We start from the raw sequence: 22,505 nt of genomic DNA on the forward strand, positions 1-22,505 counted from the left end.
ACTGAACTACTAGGCTGTAATAATCTTGACAGTTTGAAAAAGCACTTTTGTCAGAGAACAGCAGCTAATGTTTACGGTAAACGACTGGGATATCGTTTCCGTTTACAGGCGCTCCAGAAGGTGAGATAACTTGCCCAGGTCACAAGTAGAAAGTGGTAGGCCTAGGATTTGAGTCCACGTTTGCTGTGTCCCGATTTCCTGCCCTTTCCACAATTCCTCTCTGAAGTCCTGCCTACCACCTCTACGTAAATGTGACTTGAGGCCATTCAGACTCCTGGAAAATAAGCAAATGTTTCGTTCGGTGCCGATTAGTCTCTATTTGCCCCTGAGACCCATCCTCAGCCCTTCTCTGCCCTGCTTTCTGCCTCTGAAGGCTGAAGCTTTACTGGCCCCATTGCCCAGGTGCTCTTGCCCTCTGGCTTCCAGTTGGGTTTGGCCAATGGGAAGCTTGAGTAGGACACTTGAAGGTAGGAGAAAACGAGGTCATTAGTTACCACCTCACCCAGCTCGCTGTGGTCCTGGCAGCCTCTGTATTCCTCTAAGGTCCCAGCTCCTGTCAGGCAGACCCTTTTCCACACCTTCAGCTCTTATTGTGGTCTGTAAGACCATTTCTTCTTACTCCTGCAGACTAGGGGTGCTAACAGCCCCTAATGGTAAGGACCTTGAACATCTTTTCATGTGTGCATTGGCCATTCAAATATCTTCTTTGGAAAATGTCTATTTAAGGCCTTTGCCCATTTTTTAAAAGAAGATATCACGGATTAAACCCAAGATCTCATAGATGCGAAGTAGGTGTTCAACCACTGAGTTACACCCTCTCCCCCCCTTGCCCACTTTAAGTTGGATTGTTTGTTTTTTGTTGTTGGTTATCATTGTTGAGTTGTTCTTTTTAAACCTTTATTAAATATGATTTCCAAACATTTTCTCCCATTCCGCAAGTTTTCTTATCACTTTCTTGATAATGTCCTTTGATGCACAAATGTTTTGAATTTTGATGAAGTCTAGTTTATTTTTTCTTTTGTTGCTCATGTTTTTGGGGTCATATCTAAGAATCAATTGCCTAATACAAGGTCCTAAAGATTTCCCCCTATGTTTCTCTGAAAAGTTTTATGGTTTTTGCGGTTATGTTTAGGTTGTTGACCTATTTTCAGATAATTTTTTTTCTTCCTTGCCCCTGCCCTGCTGTTTTTTTGCTGTGTCCATTCGCTGTATGGTCTTCTGTATCTATTTCTCTTTTTTTGGTCTTCTATTCTCATCTTCCTCCTCTAGGATTCAACAGGATTCGATCTTAGGGACCCCTAATGTGGAGAGAGGTTCCCTGTCAATTGTGCCTCCTCAGTTTCTGGTCTCTGCTGCACTTCACCTTGACTCTACTCTTTGTCTATCTTTCGTTGCGTCATCATCTTGCTGCATGACTCCCTTGCATGGGCACTGGCTCTCCACGTGGGCACTGGCTTGCCATACAGGCACTTGCACGGGCACTTGGCTCACCGTGCAGGCACTCAACTCACCACATGGGCACTCGTGCGGGCACTCATCTCACCGCACAGGCACTTTGCTCGCCATGTGGGCACTGGCTTGCCACACAGGCATGCTTTCTCTTCTTTTTCACCAGGAGGCCCCAGGGATCAAACCCCAGTTCTCCCACATGGTAGGCGGAGGCCCTATCACTTGAGTCACATCCACCTCCCCAGGTAATTTTTGTATATAGTGTAAGGTAGGGGGTCCACAATCATGCTTCTGCATGTGGATGTCCCAAATATTTTTTCAATCAGTTCCTTTTTGTTCCTATGACCACACTCCAGTTCCAGCCATTATTGGTTTGCTTAGATGGTCAGAAGAGCCTTTTCACTGGACCACCACTTTTAGGCTTGTCCCCAACCGCTTAATGCATCTTCCAGCCCTGCAGACAGATGGAACCACCAGACACTCATTAGCTTACCTCATCTCAGTGGCTCCTCACCTTGGATAACTCAGGGTTTTGTATGTGATGTTCCAGACCTCTATGATCTGCCCCTTGCCTCTCTGTCCAGCTTTTTCTTTTGCCACTTGTTCCTTTCACTTCATACTTCAGCAACACCAGACTGCTTGTTGTTCCCTCACTCCTTTGTCTCTGCTCCTGCCATCAGTTCTGCTATCGCTTTTGTCTGGAATTCCATCTGCCTCCTGAATGAATGACTAATAAGAATCATGATAGCAATAATGACTAACACTTATATAACCATATTATGTGTCAAATGCACATGGTACATTAAATGAGTACATTTACTTATTTAATGCTCACAATAACCCCATGAGGCTGGTCCTATTATTATCCCCATTTACAGATGAAGAAGTTGAGGCACAGAGAGCTAAGCAACCTACTGCACTCATATTGGACAATGACCCTTCCAGGAGTCTTTTCTGGCTTCCTCCTACTCCTACCATTACCTGGCTCAGGTGCTTATCCCTGGATCCCCATCATGCCCAGTGCTGAATGTCATAGCTCTTCTTACATTATACCGTAATTGTTTATTTGCTGCCCTGGATTGTGAGCTCATCTGGGGCAGAAATGGTGTCTGATTTATCCCTGCATGTGTATCTGCCATCCCAGCACAGAGCCTAGCACACATTGGACTCTCAGAAAATGTTCAGTGCAAAGTGTTGAACCCTGATACCTGGGGGATTTGACCTACTTCTTTCTTTCTTCTCCAGAAGCTCAAGGGTCTCAGGTAATCAGGACTGCTGTAGCATCCAGCCACTGGAGAGTTTCAAGATGCCCCTTTAGGAGGAGACCTGCTGGGGTCTTCCCACCAAGGTGGGCATGCTCAGTCAGCCCACCTGCTCTCAGACAAGCAGCATTTTCTGTGTTTACTGCGCAGAGGTTTTAGGCTCCAAGGGTTTGAAATGCAGTGGACATCATTTCCTTTGAGATCTTGGAGAAGCAGCTGGTGGGTGGGAGCTCAGGCTTGAAGTCAGAAAAAAAAAAAAAAAGGCAGGCTCGCTCTTGTCCTGGCTCAGCCACTCACTGGTTGAGTGATCTTGGGTAAGAAAGTGTCAGTCTCCTTCTCTGTGTTAGAAAGAAAGCTGCACCCGTAAGAGAACAAAAGCTCACTCGATTGTGGAGGAGAAAAGAATTTTATTAATGGTCTTGCAAGAACAGGTGTGCCCCCAAACAGGAAACACTGACATTTATACCCTGACCCTAATACATGCAGGTCCCTCCCCTGTTCCCCATTGATTGGGGACTTCAGGGGTTACAGTCTATCGGAGAGGTCTAATTAACCTACACGGGCTCCTGCTCTGAGTTGCAGCTCCCTGTTCCCTACATACCCTCCTGGCACTGCTTTTCAAATTCAGCGTTGCTTCTCACCATTGGCCCTGCTCCCGCTTTGGCCCTGCCCTCACTTTGGCCCCGCCCTCGCTTTGGCACCACTATTCAAATTCTTGGTGCTGGGAAGCAGATTTGGCTCAACTGATAGCACGTCTGCCTACCACATGGGAGGTGCAGGGTTCAAACCCAGGGCCTCCTGGCCCATGTGGTGAGCTGGCCCATGCACAGTGCTGATGTGCACAAGGAATGCCCTGCCACACAGGGGTGTCCCCTGCATAGGGGAGCCCCACGCACAAGGAGTGCACCCTGTAAGGAGCGCCACCCCTTGTGAAAAAAGCACAGCCCTCCTAGGAGTAGCGCTGCACACATGGAGAGCTGACGCAGCAAGATGATGCAACAAAAAGAGACACAGATTCCCAGTGCTCCTGACAAGAATCCAAGCAGACACAGAAGAACACACAGTGAAAGGACACAGAGAGAAGACAATGGGGGAAGGGGAGAGAAATAAATAAATCCTTAAAAAAACAACCAAATTCTTGGTGTCAAAGTGGTCAGAACCCCTTTCCCTCCCTCCTCCAACTGCAGAGCTGGTTTTGGCTTTACCTTTATGTGAAAATTAAACCCTTTCCTTACATCTGTAAAATGGGACTATAAGACTTCCCTTGCAAAGTTGTGCTGAGTAAAACAGATGAGGGGACTGAGAATCAGAGGGGTTAAAGGAGCTGAGGAGATCAATGAGGGAGGATTTAAACCTGGGTAGCTAGACTCCAAGGTCATGCTGTTTCTACCCTTACATACTACCTCTGTCATGGTAGTATGTAAGTCCTGATTTATGAGTCTGTCTCCCCTCCTACACTGTGAACTTTTTGAGGGATGGGGTCATGCCAGGGTTGTCTTTATGCCTGACAGGAACTTGTACATAGGAGGTCTTCAGGAGATGCCTCTGGAAGGGATGAAGGAATGAGTGGCTTTTGAATCCTTTGGCTTAAGGTCACAGGTGTCCTTCCTCAGAATAATGCTTTTATTTTTTGAAGTATGGGGGATGGGGGTAGGGATTGAACCTGGGACCTTGTATGTGGAAAGCTGGTGCTCAACCACTGAGCCACCTTGGCTTCACTGAGTTGTTGCTATTTTTGTTTGTTTTGCTTGTTGTTTGTTTTTGTTTTTTCAGGAGGCACCAGAAACTGAACCTGGGACCTCCCATGTGGGCAGGCTGGTATTCAACCACTTGAGACACATCCTCTCCCAGAATAATGCTTTTAAATATATAAATAAAATACAATGAATTACAAGAGAAACCAATTATATTGAAATCTAGTTACTGAAATATTTAAAAACCAAAGTTGTGATACAGTAGTGTATTAGTCAGCCAAAGGGGTGCTGAAGCAAAATATCAGAAATTGGTTGGTTTTTAGAAAGGGCATTTATTTGGGGTAGGAGATTACAGATACCAGGCCGTAAAGCACAAGTTACTTCCCTCACCAAAGTCTATTTTCACATGTTGGAGCAAGATGGCTGCTGACGTCTGCCAGGGTTCAGGCTTCCTGGGTTCCTCGCTTCCAGGGTCTTGCTTCTCTCTGGGTTCACGGTTCTTCTCTTCTTGAGGCTTGCTTCTGTCTCTTCTGTGAGCTTACTTCCCAGGACTCCAGCTTAAGGCTTCAGCCTCAAACTCTGACATCAAAAACCCCAACATCAAAACCCCTCAACTCTGTCCTTTGCCATGTCTTTTATCTGTGAGTCTCCACCCACCAAGGGTTGGGGACTCAATGCCCTAATGACGTGGCCCAGTCAAAGCCCTAATCATAACTTAATCATGCCCAGGAACAGACCAGATTACAAACATAATCCAATATCTATTTTTGGAATTCATAACCATATCAAACAGCTACAAGTACTATATGTGCTTCTTTATTAAGAAAATATATAAAGTGGTATGGTAATGATCATCATTTTGAAGTCATCATGCAGCTAAATGATGTTTTCTGCCACAACTGGAACATGATATGAAAATATCTGTGATTTCTATTGGTGAAAGTTTATAGGTTCTGCTAAAAGTGCTGTGTTTTGTTGCCCACAATCACCATTGATGGAAATGCTGACGTTCAGTTAGAGGTTAGAGGAAATAAAAATATAATTTTTTTCCCCATGAAGTTCATGGGTTTCTGATTCACAGGCCTGAGGTTCTTTCCTTTGTGTGTGTGTGTTTATTACTCAAATGTAACTATGCAACTTCCCAGATATAAACAATAGACATATTTAAACTAATATTGCATAAGAACAATTGCACATGATGCAGCCGTGGGCATAAAAAAGAATTAAGGTTTTCCTCAACAGGAAGCAAAATATGAATCAGGAATATGGCAGAGCAGCTAAAAATCAGCACATGAGAACTTAAGCTGCTGTAACACAAGTCTGGAGCCTGGAAAGAGCCACTCACTTCTGTGCCTGTCAGGCCACTCCAGGAATTCTGGGTCTATTTTTAGGCACACAGCCTCAGAAAGGCTGTAGACTTTGCAGATGTGGTTAATTGTAAGACCTTGAGATGGGAAGATCTTCCTGGATTATCTGCGTGAGTCCAACGTAACCAGAAGGGTCCTTCTAAGAGGCAGATGGGAGGGTGAGAGGGAGAGAAGACAATGAGATGAAAGAAGCAGAGGACCGAGTGCTGCGCTTTGAAGATGGAGGAAGGAGGCCATGAGCCAAAGGATGCAGGCAGCCTCCGGAAGCTGGAAAACGCCAGGACCCAGTTTCTCCCTTAGCGCCCCCAGAAGGAATGCAGCCCTGTCACCATCTCACTGTTAGCCTGTAAGATCCATTTTGGACTTCTGACCTCAGAACAATAAAATAACAAATGTGTGTTGTTTCAAGCCCCTGACTGTGGTCAGCAGCAGTGGGAGACGAATACCTCCCTCCCTCACTATGTTGCTCTCCTTTCTGTTTTCCAACCAAGCCAAGGCCTTCCCATTCCAGGGCTTTTGCACGTGCTGCTCTCGGCCTGGAACTTTCTTCTCTCTGCTCTTAGCGGGGTGGCCTCCTTAGGCACCAGGTCTCCAGCTCAGGTGCTGCTCCCTCAGAAGGCTCTTCCCAGGCCACCCGCCAGTTTGCTCCTCATCGGCCTTCCCTGTCACAGCTTTCAGGGCACTCGCCACAGTCTCAAATCATCTTGCCTGTGTGTGTCTTCACTTGTCTGGGTTTCTGCTGCTCTCACTGGACTAGAAGCTCCTTGAGGGCAGTCCCTAGCACCTAGAACAGTGCCTGGCACATAGTAGGTGCTCAGAAATGCTTGTTAATTCCTCCTCTGCACAGCTGGTGTCTTTGGTGTGGGGTAGAAAAGGCTGTGGTGGGTGGGAGGGCTTGAGGGAGACCAGGTGTCTCTCTGCACAGCTGAAACAGCTCTGAGACTAATTCCAACCCGCCCACCGTGCCGACCACGGGGAACGACGACAGCGACAGCGCTCTGCAGAGGCTGGGGGCCGGGTGGGGACATCCATGGGTGTCCCTGGGTGGGGGACAACAGGTCCCTCCAGACCCCCAAGCGGTCCCAGCCTGGCGGCCCAAGTCTCACTGAGCTCCTTGTCAGCCGGTGCTTCCCTTCTCTTTCCTCCTCATCCCGGATCACAGCGCGAGGAGGGCTGGGGAGCCCCGCGGGCAGCGATGCAAAGTGACCCCGGTCGCCAATTCCGGACTCAAGCGCCACTCAGCCTCTCTCGAGCGGCCAAGCCGCGTCCTCCCGCCCCCTGGTGGACGGCGCGACGCAGGCGCCCTCCCGCCCGGCGGGGATCCCGCGGGTGCCACAGCGCCCCCTGGCGGCGGCGGGCTGCCTGCGCGCGGCTCTAGTCCCGGAAGCGGAACGCCGAGTTAGCGCCAAACACCTGCATGGCGCCCCTACAAATAACGCGGCCGCCGCGCTCCCCGCAGGCCCCGCCGAGCACACGTCCGCCCCGCGAGGAACCCCGCAGGCCCCGCAGGGCCCGGCGGCCCGGTTTCTCCGGGGATCCTCTTGCAGGTCCCCACCGTTCGGCTCCAGTGGGGCCTGGGGAGTTGGGTGGGCAGGAGCGCAGGATGGGTGGGAGGCTCCGGGGGCTGACGCTGGGATGGCGCTCTTCTGAGCCACAGGGCGTGAGGGAACAAGCCCTCTCAAGCACGGCTGAGGGGCCTGGAAGTCGGCACCGTTTTTATAGAAGGGAAACCTGGCAATATCTATCGCAATGACAAAAGCATCTTCCATCTTCCATCTAGTAATTCCATTTCCAGGAATTCAGTCAACAGATACACTTGCGTACATGGGCAATGTCTCAACGGAACAAGCTATTCATTGCCACGTTGAGTGATTAGTAAGAACTAGAAAGAAACGACTCAGAGGTTCACGGATGCAGGAATGATTAATAAATTATGATACATTTCTCCAAAGGAATACTCTGCAGTCATCGATAAAAAACAAAAGCGAACAAATGAAGAAGAAAGGAAGGTATGTATTGATATGGAAGGGCGTGGAATGGTATCTAAGATGTATTGGTAAGTGAGAGAAGCAAGGTTCATAGCCATGGATATCGTATGCTGCTATAAATATAAAAAGGTGGGGGAAATAAAATGCTTTCTCTGCATAAGGTATAAGTTAAGTGACATTGGTGGCTTCCAGGGAGAGGAACTGCGTGACTGAGGATTAGGCCAGGGAGGGTATACTCTTCTGTAAATTTTTTTTGTGCCTTTTGAATATTGAACCATGGGTAAATCCTGCTATTCAAGAAAGTAAATACAATTAATAAAATGTTTTTACTCCATTATTTTTTACACAGTCATCTGTAACTTTCATTCAGTAGAGTGCATTAATCTTAAGTATAATTGGTGAACTTTCACTTATTTACATTCTCCATGTAATCACCACCCAGATCATGACAAAGTATGTTCAGCATCTCTCAAGATCCCTTCCACCTCCTTCTCATTTTACACTCCCCCCCATCTCTGGTCTGACTGCTGTTACCATGGATTCATTTTGCCTGTTCTTGAGTTTTATAAAGTTGGAATCATATAATATGCTTTGGGGTCTGGCAACTTTCACTCAACTTATTATCTAGGACCTCCATCCATGTTGTTACAAGTAGCAGCAGTTTGTTTCATTATTATTGCCGTGTGTAGTATTTCATTGGATGGTGTATTAGTCAGCCACAGAGATGCTGATGCAAAGTATCAGAACTCTGCTGGCTTTTATAAAGGGTAATTATTTGGGGTAAAGGCCCTAAAGGGTCCAACTCAAGGTACCATAAGTGGTACTTTCTCACCCAAAGTCATCTGCCACGTGTTGACACAAGATGGCGGGCAATGTCTGCGAGGGTTCAGCCTTCCTTCTTGCTCTTAGGGCTCTGTGGTCCCAGCTTCTTCTGATCTCAGCTGTAGACTGGCATCAGGCTCGTCTTTCTCCCCAGGGCTCGCTTCTTTCCATGTTCAGCTGCTCTGGTCTCTTCACAAGGTCAGCTGTAGATTATCAGGCTCATCTCTGTTCCCGAGGCTTCTGCCATGTCTAATGAGCTGTCTCTCTTCCTCTGTATTCTTCTCTGTATATCTACTTCCATGTGAGAGTCTGTTTTACCAGCCCATCAAGGAGGCTGGGACTCAATGCTGAATCACATTCTAATGACATTGTTCAATCAAAGCCCTAATCTTGATTTAGTAAAGTACAAGTGAATCCTCTGAATCTAATACAATCAAAGGGATATCACACCCAGAGGAACAGACCAGTTTACAAACATAGTCAATCTATCTTTTCGGAATTCATAAATAATATCAAACTGCCACAGATAACTGTATCACAATTTATCCTTTTTCCTATTGATGAACATTTGGGTTGTTCTCGTTTTTATTTTTGGCTATTATAAATAAAGTTTCTATGCACTTTCTTTATGTATGTACTCGTTTCTCTTAGACATATACCTAGGAATTGGGTTATAGGACAGTTATATCAGGTGGATGCTGTGATGCACTGGCCAAGTCACCCTTTAGAAAAGAAGGACTTACTTTCCCAGCTGCTGGGCATCCTACCAGCAGAAGCCCTCATCTGTTGGCTCCTTAGAGGAGATTGCCTCCACTAAAGAGAGCCGCCTCACCAACATGTCCCTTTCCTGGGTGGCCCAATTAAATGACTGATAGACTTGGGGGCATAAAGACTGACTCCCTCATCCCAATTGTACCAACGCTGAAGAACCATCCCAAATTCAAAACTCCCTGTGGGGTTGGCTGCGACATGCCCTGAGAATGCACCCCAATTTTTCTCTCCATCCAATCCCTTCTCTTCTCTTTCAGAGATTCTGATCCCAAGAGCATACCCCCCCACACTAGACCAAATCTGCATGCTGATCTCCTACCCAGAATGTACTTCCCAAAGAATCCAACCTGTAAAGCGTAAGTTTGTTAGTAAAAGCTCCCAAACAGTTTTTCAAAGAGTTTCATTTGCTCTACATCTTCATCAATTTGGGTGCATAGTGATATTTTATTTTGGTTTTAATTTGCATTGCCATGATGACTAATGATGGTGAAATGTGAATACAAATAAAAGTGAAATTAAAAAAAACACTCTTAGCATGTGGTGTGTGTTGGGGGGGGAAGAGTGAAAATATTAGTAGATGGCGTAGTAATCCTGGAGAGAGATGATGATGGCTGGATGAGGTAAGGAGCAGTGGAGGTGGAAGAGGAGGGTGGTTTGGGGATATAATTTGGAGGTGGATCCCGTGAGATGGCTGGTGGAGTGGGGGTGGGGAGCAGCAGAAAGGGAGAAATCAAGGACTCCTACGTGGATGGTGGTGCCCCTTGAAGACCTGGGGAAAACCAGGGGGAGAACAACATCGACCCCTGGGCTTTTCATCTTCAGGACGTTTTGATGACTGTTTCAATCTCTTCGCTTGTGATTGGTTTGTTGAGGTCTTCTATTTCTTCTAGGTGGGTTGCTTATATGTTTCTAGAAATTTGTCCATCTCGTCTACATTATCTAGTTTTTTGGCGTCCAGTTGTTCATAGTATCCTCTTATGATCTCTCTTATTTCTGTGGGGTCAGTGGTGATGTCCCCCCCTCTCATTTCCTCGCATTTTATTTATTTGCTTATTCTCTTTTTCTTTGTCAGTGTAGCTAAGGGTTTATTGATTTTGTTAATCTTCTCAAAGAACCAACTTTTGGTTTTGTTGATTCTATTATTTTTTGTTCTCAATTTCAGTTATTTCTAGTCTGATGTTTGCTATTTCTTTCCTTCGGTTTGGTTTGGGGTTAGTTTGCTGTTTGTTTTCTTTTTATAGTTCTCCAGGTATGCAGTTAGAGCTTCAATTTTAACTCTTTCTTCTTTTTTAATGTAAGCATTGAGGGCTATAAATTTTCCTTGCAGCACTGCCTTTGTGGTGTCCCATATTGTCCCATGTTGTGTTCTCATTTTTATTCATCTCAAGATACTTACTGAATTCTCTTGCAATTTCTTTAGAAAAGGCAAGTTTATAGAAATGGTAAGTGAACCCATGGTTGCTGAGGGCTGGGAGTAGGATTGAGGGCTCATTGCAAATAAGCATAGGGGGATTTTGGGGGTGATAAAAATGTTCTTTTTTTTTTTTTTTTTTGATAAAAATGTTCTAAAACCAGATTGCAATGATGGTTACATAGCTCAAGCAAATTACTAAAAATCATCGAACTATATGCATACAGTTGGTGAAATCTATAGTGTGTAAATTATTTTATACCTCAATAAAGCTGTTTTTAAAAAAAATGATTCTGGTACTTTGAAAGGACTGGGAGGAGCCTGGTTTTGGTGGAAATTGAGGTGGCCGAGGGCTCGGCCTATAAAGAGCCTCAAATGCCAGGCTGAAGGTTTGCATTTACGGTGTGAGGTCGGGGGAGACAACAGGAATTCTAAGTCCCAAATTTCCTGGGATAGTACTCAGGCCAAATAGAATACTCTATTGTCCCCGTAAGTATATGTGAACTGGTCAGTGAATTAAGTCCCCATTTTTAATTAATGAAATATATTCAGGTAATCTTATTTACCTTCTGATTCACTTTCCTACAAGTAGAATCTTTGCTTTCAAAAATTATGCAAATAAGGAGTGGATGTAGCTCAAGTGGTTGAGCATCTGTTTCCCATGTACAGGGTCCCAGGTTCAATACCCAGTACCTCAAAAAAAAAAAAAAAAATAGGAGATTGCCTCTTCTTCCTCTCACATATAATAATATGTAGTTGTCTCTTACACCATGCAACACAGAGCTTTGCCCATAAAAATGTATATTTTTTAAAAACTACAATGACATACCACTACCATTAAAAAAAGAAAATAAAAACAAAACCAATCAACAGACAATATCAAGTGGTGGTTATGAAGTGGAGTGACCAGAACTTTCAGACATTGCTGCTATGAATACAAAATGCTCTAGCCAGTTTGGAAAACAGCTAAGCAGTTTCTTACAAAGTTACCACATAACTCAGCAACCCTGCACCTAGGTATTTACCCAGGAGAAATGAAAAGCTTATGTTCTTGCAAAAACCTGCTTGAGAATGTTTATAGCAGTTTTATTCATAATAGCCCCAAATCATAAACTCTTCAAATGTCCTTCAACTAGTGAATAGATAAACACACTGTGCTATAGTCATACAATGGAATACTACTCAACAATAAAAAACAATAAAAAATATGTTGATACAACATAGATGAATCACAAATGCATTGTAATGAGTGAAAAAAGCCAGTCTTAAAAGCCTACATGAGGATGTAAACAAATTGATTCTAAAGTTTACATGAAAAGGCAAAATACCCAGAATAACCAACACAATACTGAAGAAAAGCAACAGTTAGAGAACTGACAGTAACTGACGTTTAAGACTTAAGTTACAGTAACCAAGACAGCCTGGTTTTGGCTAAAGAATATAGACAGGTTGATCAATGGAATAGAAATGAGAGCCCAGAAATAGACCTGCACAAATGTAGGAAGGATAATTTCTTCAACAAAGTGGTGCTAGCGCAATTAGACATCCATACACAGGTACACAGACACACACACACACAAATTGAATTTAGACACAGTCCTTAAACCTTTCACACAAATTAACTCAAAATAGAATTTATATCTAAATGTAAAACACAAAACTAAAAACCTTCTAGAGAATAACAAAGGAGAAAATCTAGATGACTTTGGATTTGGCGATGAATTTTTAGATAAAACACCAAAAGCATGAATCATAGAAGAAAAAATTGACAAGCAGAACTTTATTGAAACTTAAAATTTCTGTTCTACAAAAGTCACTATTTTTTAAAAAGATTTATTTACTTGTTTCTCCCCACCCCCTCGTTGTTTTGCACTTGCTGTCTGCTTTCTGTGCCCATTTGCTGTGTGTTCTGTGTCTGCTTGTCTTTTCTTTAGGCAGCATTGGAAACTGATCCTGGGACCTTCTGGAGTAGGATGAGGTGCTCAATCTCTTATTGTTTCTCCTCTGTGTCCCTTTTTGTTATGTCATGTTGCTGCTCCAGCTCTCCACACAGGCCAGCGCTCCACACAGACCTGCACTCTGTGCAGGCCAGCAGTCCTGTGTGGGTCAGCACTCCACTTGGGCCAGCTCACCATGCAGGCCAGCTTGCCTTCACCAGGAGGCCTTGGGAATTGAACCCTGGACCTCCTATATGATAGATGGGAGTCCAATTGCTTGAGCCACGTCCACTTTCCCAAATGACACTATTAAATGAATGAAGAAACAAGTGTCAAAATGGGGGGAAAACTGGGAAAACATATCTCATAAAGGACTTGTGTCCAAACATACAAAAAAAAAAAAAATCAACTATAAGAACCAATTTAAAAATGGGCAAAAGATCTGAATAGACACCTCACCAAAGAAAATATATAGATGACAAGTAAGCATATGAAGAGATGCTCAACATCATCTTTCATTAGAGAACTGCAAATTACAATAACGAGATGCTACTACAAACCTTTTGGAATGGCTAAAATAAATAAAACTGATAATATTAAATACTGGTGATGTGAAACAAAAGGAATGTGCATTGCTGGTGGGAATACAAAATAGCAAATTACTTTGGAAGATATTTTGGCAATTTCTTACAAAGCTAAATATACTCTTACCATATGACCCAGCAATCATACTCCTAGGTATTTACCCAATTGAATTGAAAACGTATGTCCACACAAAAACCTGCATGTGAATGCTTATAGCAGCTTTATTCATAATCATCCCAAACCTGAAGCAAACAAAATGCTCTTTAACAGGCAAATGAATAAACAAACTGTGGCACATACAGTGGGATATTATTCAGCAATAAAAAAGAAGTGATTTATCAAACCCCAGAAAGACATGGAGGAAACTTAAATACATATTGGTAAGTGAAAGAAGTCAGTCTGAAAGGCTATGGGATGGTTCCAACTAGATGAAATTTTGGAAAAGGCAAAACTATGGAGACAGTAAAAAGATCCGTGATTGCCAGGGATCAGGGGAAGGGAAGTAGGATGAATAGGTGAAGCACAGGGGATTTTTAGGGGAGATGAAACTATTCTGCATAGAACTGTAATGGTAGATATGTGTCATTATGCATTTGTCAAAAGTCATAGACCTGTACAACAACAATGAAACTGAATGTGAAGGCGATGGACTAGAGTTAATAATAACGTATCAATATTGATTCATTAATTGTAACAAAATGCAAGATGTTAATAATAGGGAGAAATGAGTGTGTGGAGTTGGGGTAGATGGGTGGGCATATGGAACTCTATGTACTATCTGCTCAACAGTTCTGTAACTCTAAAACTGTACTAAAAATAAAGGTTTTTTAAATTTAAAAAAAGGCTACATAGCATAGATTCCATTTATAGGACATTCCAGAAAAAGCAAAAACATAGGGAGAGAAACAGATCGATGGTGCCCTGGGTTAGGGGTGGGAGGTGATTTACTACAAAGGGACATAATGAAGGAGTTTTTTGGAGTGATGGATCTGTTCTTTATGCCTATGGAGGTTACATTACTTTGCATTTGTCAAAATTCAGAAATGAGCATCAGCAAAAATGGCAGAGTAAGGATGTCTGAAAATTCATCCATTTTATTTTTAAAAAAGGAAAAAACAGGCAAAATTGGTCAGAATCATTTTTTCTGAGCTCTAGAAATGAATCAAAGGCTTGAAGCAACCTTGGAAGCATTTATGCAAGAAAGCTGGCTGAATATCAGTAAGAACAGTGAACTCTGAAAATAACAGCTGGCATTCCAGGTTTTAGAGGGAGCAGAATGAACCTCTTTCCAAAGAATAGTCATTATTTGACCTTTGTGTTATTCACTGAAAGACCCCACTTGAAAGACTTACCTTTATTCAACCCCAATCAAACTTACCCAATGCTAAATGCTTCTCTCCACAGGAGCATTTGTCAAATGTTTTAACAGCTCAGTTGCCTGAAACAATAGATAACAGTTAGGATAAACACTAGACCAACCAAAAAGCTTAAAAGGCAAAGCTGGGGAATGAGATGTCCATAGGGGCTCTTGGGAATGCAGCTCTTGGGTACACATGTGTGTATGGCTGTATGTAAGCTAAAGAAAGATCTTAGAGGGTTCCATGGCCTTACTTCTGGTTCACCTTGAGGCTCTGAACAGAGCCTTAAAAGTAAAAAAGCAGAATAGAAAAACTCCTGGTTGAGAAGTGTTGAAGGCATGCCCCAAAATGTACACAAAGCCCCTCAGTAGAGACGTGGAGATTTATTGGTTCCAGGTGTTTAAGGAAATTGCAGTCTAATCCTTAGCTGACCACTAAGTTAACTGAGCAAGACTTCAGGCACACATATGACAAAGAATACAGACTACAGAATTAACAAGAAAAGTCACTAAGCAACTAATGACTGCTACAATGGGCACAAGAACAACAATAACCCCCCCCCCCACCTCCCCCACCCACAAAAAAATAAAAAGCCTGCAGAGAAGGGAGAATCTGATTTCCAGAGTGGTCACATTATCACATTATATTACTTAGAATGTTAGTTTTCAGCAAAAAAGTTATGATATATACAAAGTAACAAGAAAATATAGCCAAAGACAATAGAAAAAAACTGTCCCTGAATTAGGACTTCCTAGATGAAGACTTTAAATCAGCTATTTTAAACATGTTCAAAGGGCTAAAGGAAACCCTGACTGAAAAACTAAAGAAGAGCATGAGAATGATATCCCACCAAATAGAGAACATAATAAAGAGAAAGAAATTATAAAAGGGAATGAATAGAAACTCTGGAGTTGAAATGTACAATAACTGATATGAAAAATTTTAGTAGGAGGGCCCAATAACAGGTTTGAGCAGGCATAAGAAAGAATCAGCAAACTTGGAGAGAAGTTAATAGTCTGAACAACCAAAAGAAAAAAAAAAGAGTGTTAAAAAATGAACATAGACCCAGAGACTTGTGGAACACCATCGAGGATACCAACATTCACATAATGGGGATTCCAGAAATAGAGAAAGGAGCAGAAAGAATATTTGAAGAAATGTAGTAGTTTGTCAAAGAGGTGCTAATACAAAGTACCAGGAATGTGTTGGCTTTTATGAAGGATATTTATTTGGGTTAAAAGTTTACAGTTCCAAGGACATGGAAAGTCTAACTCAAGGTCCCATAAGAGGTTCTTTCCCACCAGAGTCAGTGGCCACGAGTTGAAGTAAGATGTGGGCGATCTCTGCCTGGTCTCTCCTTCCCCTCCAGGCTTGAACTCCATGGGACCAGGCTCTTGAGGCTTCAAGCTTAAATAATCCTGGAGTCCTCTCTCGCCTGGCATAGGGCTTCTTTCTTTCTGGGCCTTCTGCATCAGTCTTGGCTCTTCTGCTCTCTTACTGATTTCATCTGTAAGTTATCAGACAAAATGTCTCATCTCCCCAGAGTGGCAGCTGTTTGCACCTGCTCCTTTCTGTCACGTGGCAGGATCAAAAAAAAAAAAAAGAGAGAAAGTAAGACATTTCCAGATAAAAGCTGAAGGAATTCATTACTAGTAGACATGTCTTACAAGAAATCCTGAAGGGAGTCCTTTGAGCTGAAATGAAATGACACTAGACAATAACTCTAATCCACACAAAGAAATAACACTGGTAAAGTCAGTATTAATTTTGGTTTGTAACTCCTCTTTCTTTTTCCTATATGATTTAAAAGGTAAATGCATAAAATAATAATTATTTTATAAATCTATATTGATGGGCACACAATGTATTGAGATATTATTTTTGATGTAACAACGTAAGGCGGAATGGAGCTATTTAGGAGCAAAGCTTTTGTATTTTTTAAAAAATATTTATTTTATTTATTTCTCTACCCTTCCCCTGCACCCTGCTGTCTGCTCTCTGTGTCCATTCGCTGTGTGTTCTCCTGTGACTGCTTCTATCCTTATCAGTGGCACCAGGAATCTGTGTTTCTTTTTGTTGCATCATCTTGCTGTGTCAGCTCTCCATGTGTGTGGCGCCATTCTTGGGTAGGCTGCACTTTCTTTCGCGCTTGGCGGCTTTCCTCATGGAGTACACTCCTTGCATATGTGGCTCCCCTACGCGGGGGACACCCCTGTGTGGCACAGCACTCCTTGAGCACATCAGCAGTGAGCATTGGCCAGCTCCACACGGGCCAAGGAGGCCCGGGGTTTGAACCGCAGACCTCCCATGTGGTAGGTGGATGCCCTATACATTGGGCCAAGTCCGCTTCCCTAAGTTGTTATTAATTCAAACTAGACTGTTATAAATTAACATGTTAATTATAATCCCAAGGGTAAGGACCAAGAAAATAAAAAGTATATAGTAAAAGAAATGAGAAGGGAATCTAAATGGAACACTAAAAAATTTCTAACAAAAAGAAGGCAATAGTGCAACATTGAGAATGCCTTAAATGCCACTGAATTGTATTATTTTAAATGATTACGTGAATTTGTTATGTGACTTTCACCTATAAAAAAGTTTTTTTTAAAGAGTGAATTTTACTGTTTGTAAATTTAAAAGTAAATTTTTAATATAAGAGATTTCAAGTTTCCTGTACTTAAATCATCTTTGTAACCACAACCCTGAGACAGCCTCGTAGACTGCCTTATGCTTAGTAGTTGCTTATTAAGATAAATGATAATTAAATAAAAATTCATTGCTCTGGGCAAGAATTAGCACCTTTAGGGCAAATACTCTTCCATTCCATGGGTCAGAGTTGACAAGAGGTTGCTATTTATGGGATTGACAAGATTTCACTAATAGTGAGAACACGGTGACTTGGAGAGTCACTTTCTGAGATGCTGCCAGCCACCAATGTAGGTCAATGTGCCCTGTGCCTTCCAGAGAAAAAAATCTCAGTCTGGCTGGACCGATTGTCTTCCAACCACAACTTCTGCACATTCTGACCCAACTTCCTCTGCCTCTTGCCCAGAGCTTCTACACACTCATACACACACAGACCTACACTGGATTGTGACATTGCAAGAAATAACCTTTCACTGGGGTAAGCCACTGAGATTGGGGATTTATCTTTCCCATCAAGGCCCTCGAGTAATCAGGGGGCACACACAATCAAAATGGAGTGCTAAGACAGTCCAGAGATTCAAGTCTCCTGGGTATACTCCAACCCCAGCACCAACCACAGGTTCAGTAAAAGTGACGGAAGAAGCATGTGTAGAGAGGTCACAACTGAGTCCCACTCCATCACACTCAGGAGTGCAAATTCCAAAGTAGGGCCCACTGGCAAGGCCCTGACCTCCAGAGCCATCTGTCATGACCGTAGCACCTGGGTGTCTGGAGTTGTATCCACCTTGACTGTCTCTGAAGTCCTGCTGAGATGTGCATAAGCGTGACCCCTCTGATGACCTCCTGGGCTCTGAGCCTCAGCAGAGTTTCAACAGTTGGTTGGACTTATCCAGGTCAGCTAACAGGGAGGTGAGGATGGTCAACCACCACACCAGGGAACTGAGAGAGTCTACAGCTGCAAACAGGAGAATTCCATCCATCTGTCATGTGGGATCTAAGCCCCCTCTCGATTTAGAGGTGGAGTGGACCTTGCCATCCCAGGGTCTTCAGGATGGAGGAATAAAATATGAATTAGAGTGGACTTACTGGTATTCCACTACAGAAATATTGTGACTCTAGCAATGGAAGAAATTATATTATTAATGTGGAGACAGTGGCCACAGGAGTGGCTGAAGGCAGGGAGAGGGAAAAAGAAATATTGGGATATTTTGGGGACTTGGAGTTGTCCTCAATGATATTGTAGGGACAGACACAGGATACTATATATCCTGCCATAACCTACTGAATGGACTGGGGGAGAGTATAAAGTACAATATAAACTATAATCCATGCTGTGTAGCAATACTCCAAAATGCACTCATCAACTGCAATGACTGTGCCACACTCATTCATTGTTGATGTGGGAAATGTGGGGGGTGTGGGGAATGGGGTATAGGGGAACGTCTTATATTTTTTAATGCAATGTTTTGTGTGATCCATTTATCTTTTTTTTAAAAAAGATAATAAAATTTAAAAAATTAAATGAAAAAAAAATGGAGTGCTTGAGGGCAACTTAAAGGGACTCTCGGGATGGCGCAGTACCTTAGGGCTCGGAATGGTGAGAGTCATTACCATCTCCTGGGCCTGAAGAAGCCATGGGAGAGAGTGGTCAATGGAACTCAAGAGAATAGCCATAGCTGTGGAGGGATCAGCCAACTCTCTTCCTGCTCTCTAATCTCGTGTGGCATCTCCCATTGGTCAAACCCAACCTGAAGCCAAAGGGCAAGAGAGACTGCTAATGCAGTGCCTCCAGGTCAGCCTGCTCCACAGGGAAGGGTAGAGAAGGATGGAGCGTGTATCTGGAGAAGCAAACAGGAAATATCCAGTCCACCCTGTGATTGCAGCTATGGCTACTTACCCTAACGTACACCACAGCTAAAAGTCAGCCTCTTTTCCAAGAGTTTATTCCCTAGAGTTTGTGAGGGAGTTGGGGGGTAGGGATTCATCAGCTTTAGAATCAGAGTACCTGGATTTAAGAGGATAATAAGATTTACTTCCCAAATCTCTCATGAGGAACAAGCAGGTAAATAATTTGCTGCATACTTGAAGGTGGTTTAAATGTGTAAGGAATGGGTTAAGTTTAATTTTCACATAAAGGTGAGCTGGTTCTGCAGTTAGAAGAGGGAGGGAAAGGGGTTCTAGTGGCTTTGCCACCAAGAATTTGAAAAGTGGCACCAAAGTGAGGGCAGGGCCAATGGTGAGACGCTAGAGCAGCACCAATAGTGAAAGTGGCACAGAATTTGAAAAGCAAGGCCAGGAGAGAAAGCAGCTCCGGGAGTGGGACACTCAGCAGGACCAGGAAAGTTAGTTAGGCCTCTGGATAGGCTGTAATCCCTGAAGTACCCAATCAATGGGGAACGGGGGGGGGGCCTGCATATTAGGTTTAGGGTATAAATGTCAGTGTTTCTTGCTGTTTGGCGTGTCCACCATTTTATCCAGGTAGTACTCCCATGTTTGCAAGATGGTTAATGAAATTCTTTTCTCCTCCACAGTAGGGTGAGCTTTTGTTTTCTTACAGGTGCAGCTTTCTTTCTAACAAATGGAAAATGTTCCATTGTATATATGTTACCACAGTAAAGTTGTTTAAAAAAGATAATGTATTGTAATTATTCTCCATCTTGCGCACTCCTCCCCCGAGATACGTCAATCCTGACATTTACATTTCCAAGGACTAAATTCCTACGTGAATTCCTTTGGCCTCCATCATCCCCCTTGGTTTCCTAAGTGGCCTCCCTCCCTCCTGTTCCCTCCTGCAGGATACAGACTAAGAGCCAAGGAGAGGCGGAGTTAGAGCAGGACTTTGCCACTCACTAGCTGTGGGTCTTCTACTGGCTTAATCCTCTTAGCTCCAATGTTCTCAGCTGTCGAATGGGCTTCCCTAAAAAAATTAGCAGTAATAAAGTTAAGACGTCTGGCAAAACAATTGATCAATAAATTACAGCTGCTGTTACTAACCTCCACTGGTAGGACTACCAGTCTTCCCAGAGAACAGATCTGGGCTCAAGCTCCTCCCTGCCTGGAAGGTTAGTCCAAATTCCTCACCGTTGGAAAGGAAGTTTGGATTGGAGGGAGAAACTTGAGGGAGAAGCCATTGTATTGAAGATGGTACACGTATCAAGATTAGCTGGAGGAATGAAAGGACAGCGTGAGTAAACAAAGGGGAAATTATACAAGTCGACATTGTTCTTGTGGCCAGAGGATTCAGGCCGTGGAGAAAGAAGCAAGATAAGAAGAGAAAGTGAGTCAGAACGGTACGGTTTTGCGTTTTTTTGTTTTGTTTTTCCTTACAAAAGCGAGGAAAGTCAAGAACCCAGAGAATCTGACAAAATGGCGCCACCGGCTCTGCGAACGCGTCGTCGGGTTGCCCTGGCAACAGACTCCGCCCCCGCCAATGGTACTACGTCGCGACAAGAAAGACAAAAAAGACGCAGGACGCAAGTAAATCACAGCGTTTGCGTGGTCCGTGAGCTCCGCCCTGGGGGAAGATCGCGGCGAGCTCGGGGCGGGGTTTGTGCCGCGGGCCTGCAGCTGGCGCCGCACACCCCCTCCCGCGGCGCTGCTGCTGGTGCCACAGCCTGGGCCGGCACCTCCCGGGGGCCTCGCCTCGGCCGTCTGCAGGCTCTCCCGGGCCTGCATGGGTCGGCCTGGGACCGGCTTGATCGCGTCAGCCAGGAGCGACAGTCCCTCCTTTGGGCGGGGGAGCGGGACAGGAGCAACACCACGGTGACGTTCACGCCCCCTCGTGGGGGCCCGAGGCGCCTTTAGAGGCAGGCAGCGTGGTGGTGGGAGCAGCACGAGCCTCTCAGCTCTGCCGCTCCGTGGTCGTGTTTCAGGCACACTGCTGGCCCCTGCGCCGCTGAAATAGGCCTGAGTGTCCTTGTTCAGAGCCCGCTAGTCTGGAGTATTCCGTAGTTTCCGGAAGGGCCTCTGGGTCAGTCAGGGTTCTCCAGAGAAACAGAGCCTGTGTGTGTGTCCGTGTCCGGGATTGATGGATTTTAAGGAACTGGATTATGCACTTGTGGGGTTGGCAAGTCTGAAATTTGTTGGGCAGACCTGCCAGTCTAGTAGGAGCTGATGTTGCAGTTTTAAGGCAGAATTTCTTTTTCTCTGGGAAACCTCACTTTTTGCTCTCAAGGCCTTCAGCTGATTGGATGAGGCCCACTCACACCCAGAGGGGCACCTCCTTCAAGTCAGTTGATTGTAATCACACCTACAAAATATTTTCACAGCAACATTAGACTAGCCTTGGGCCAAACCACTGGGCAGTATGGCCAGCCCAGCTAACACAGAAAATTAACCATCTGGGGGCAGGGAATTCCACCACCACAAATGCTGTTTAACACAAAAGATTTTTATGAAATCCAGATCCATGTAGACACATAGAAAATGTTCCTCAAATCTGAATCTTTATGCCAGTTATCTCACATTCCTCTCCACACCCTGCTCTCAGCTGGGACTTGAACAAGTTATTCATTCTCTCCCACCTGCAGTTCCCTCATCTGAAAGTCACCTGCCTCACCTGCCCTTTGCCTGCTCCCGGTGCTTCTTCCCACGTGGAGGGAGCTTATCAGCATTGCACTCCTGGGCTTGCTCTGCTAATTCACTCTGCTCCAGGGAAATTGGAGTAACTTACTTGCCTGGAAAGTTTGCTCCCTGGCCCTTGCTCTTACTCTCTGCTCACGAGCCGGCCTGCCCACCTGGAGTGTATTTCTGTTCCTCTAAGAGCAGTTTCCCTTGACAGGCCCACCCCGCACTGCCATGCCTGGGCAGGTAAGGTGTTCGATTCTGGGCTTCCGTATTAGCAATTCCATTTGACTTTCATCCCAAGCTACTGCCCTCCAGCCTCTTTTGTATTCGTGATAAAGGTTCATTTTGGTTCTCCATATGTTGGCTCATTTTGTCTTGTGTCTCAGGTAATTCAGAACTCAGGTAAGGAAGAAGGGTCCTGTTGATTGGGCCCTGCGGTAGATTGTATTATTGTTCCAAATACTCCTCTTCCCTGTGAGGAGGTTATTACTCCTCACCTCACCCCCAAACACAGTAAAAACAGGTCAGGCCTTGTCCTGTGGCCAGTGAACCATGCGAGTGGAAGTGATAAGTGCCGCTTCCCAGAAGCAGCCCTGAGAGCCTCACATGCTTCCACCATGGCCTCCGCCATGAGCCAAGTTTATCCCAG

At 44.4% G+C, this 22,505-nt stretch overlaps 1 long non-coding RNA gene across 2 annotated transcripts; it reads right to left on the reverse strand.

The window, feature by feature from the left end:
• Nucleotides 1–12,572: 12,572 nt before the first annotated feature.
• LOC131275482 (uncharacterized) lies at nt 12,573–20,700 on the reverse strand. Of its 2 annotated transcripts, XR_009182939.2 has the most exons (5): nt 20,285–20,700; nt 20,141–20,207; nt 15,946–16,215; nt 14,665–14,724; nt 12,573–13,007 (listed from the first exon to the last, which is right to left on the reverse strand). It is a non-coding gene; the product is annotated as an uncharacterized lncRNA (long non-coding RNA). The 2 variants fall into 2 exon arrangements; XR_009182938.2 differs by lacking the exons at nt 12,573–13,007; nt 14,665–14,724 and having other exon boundaries at nt 15,404–16,215; nt 20,285–20,699.
• Nucleotides 20,701–22,505: the final 1,805 nt, after the last annotated feature.

Source organism: Dasypus novemcinctus, chromosome 23 (genome assembly GCF_030445035.2).
Source record: "Dasypus novemcinctus isolate mDasNov1 chromosome 23, mDasNov1.1.hap2, whole genome shotgun sequence".
Taxonomy (NCBI): Eukaryota; Metazoa; Chordata; class Mammalia; order Cingulata; family Dasypodidae; genus Dasypus; species Dasypus novemcinctus.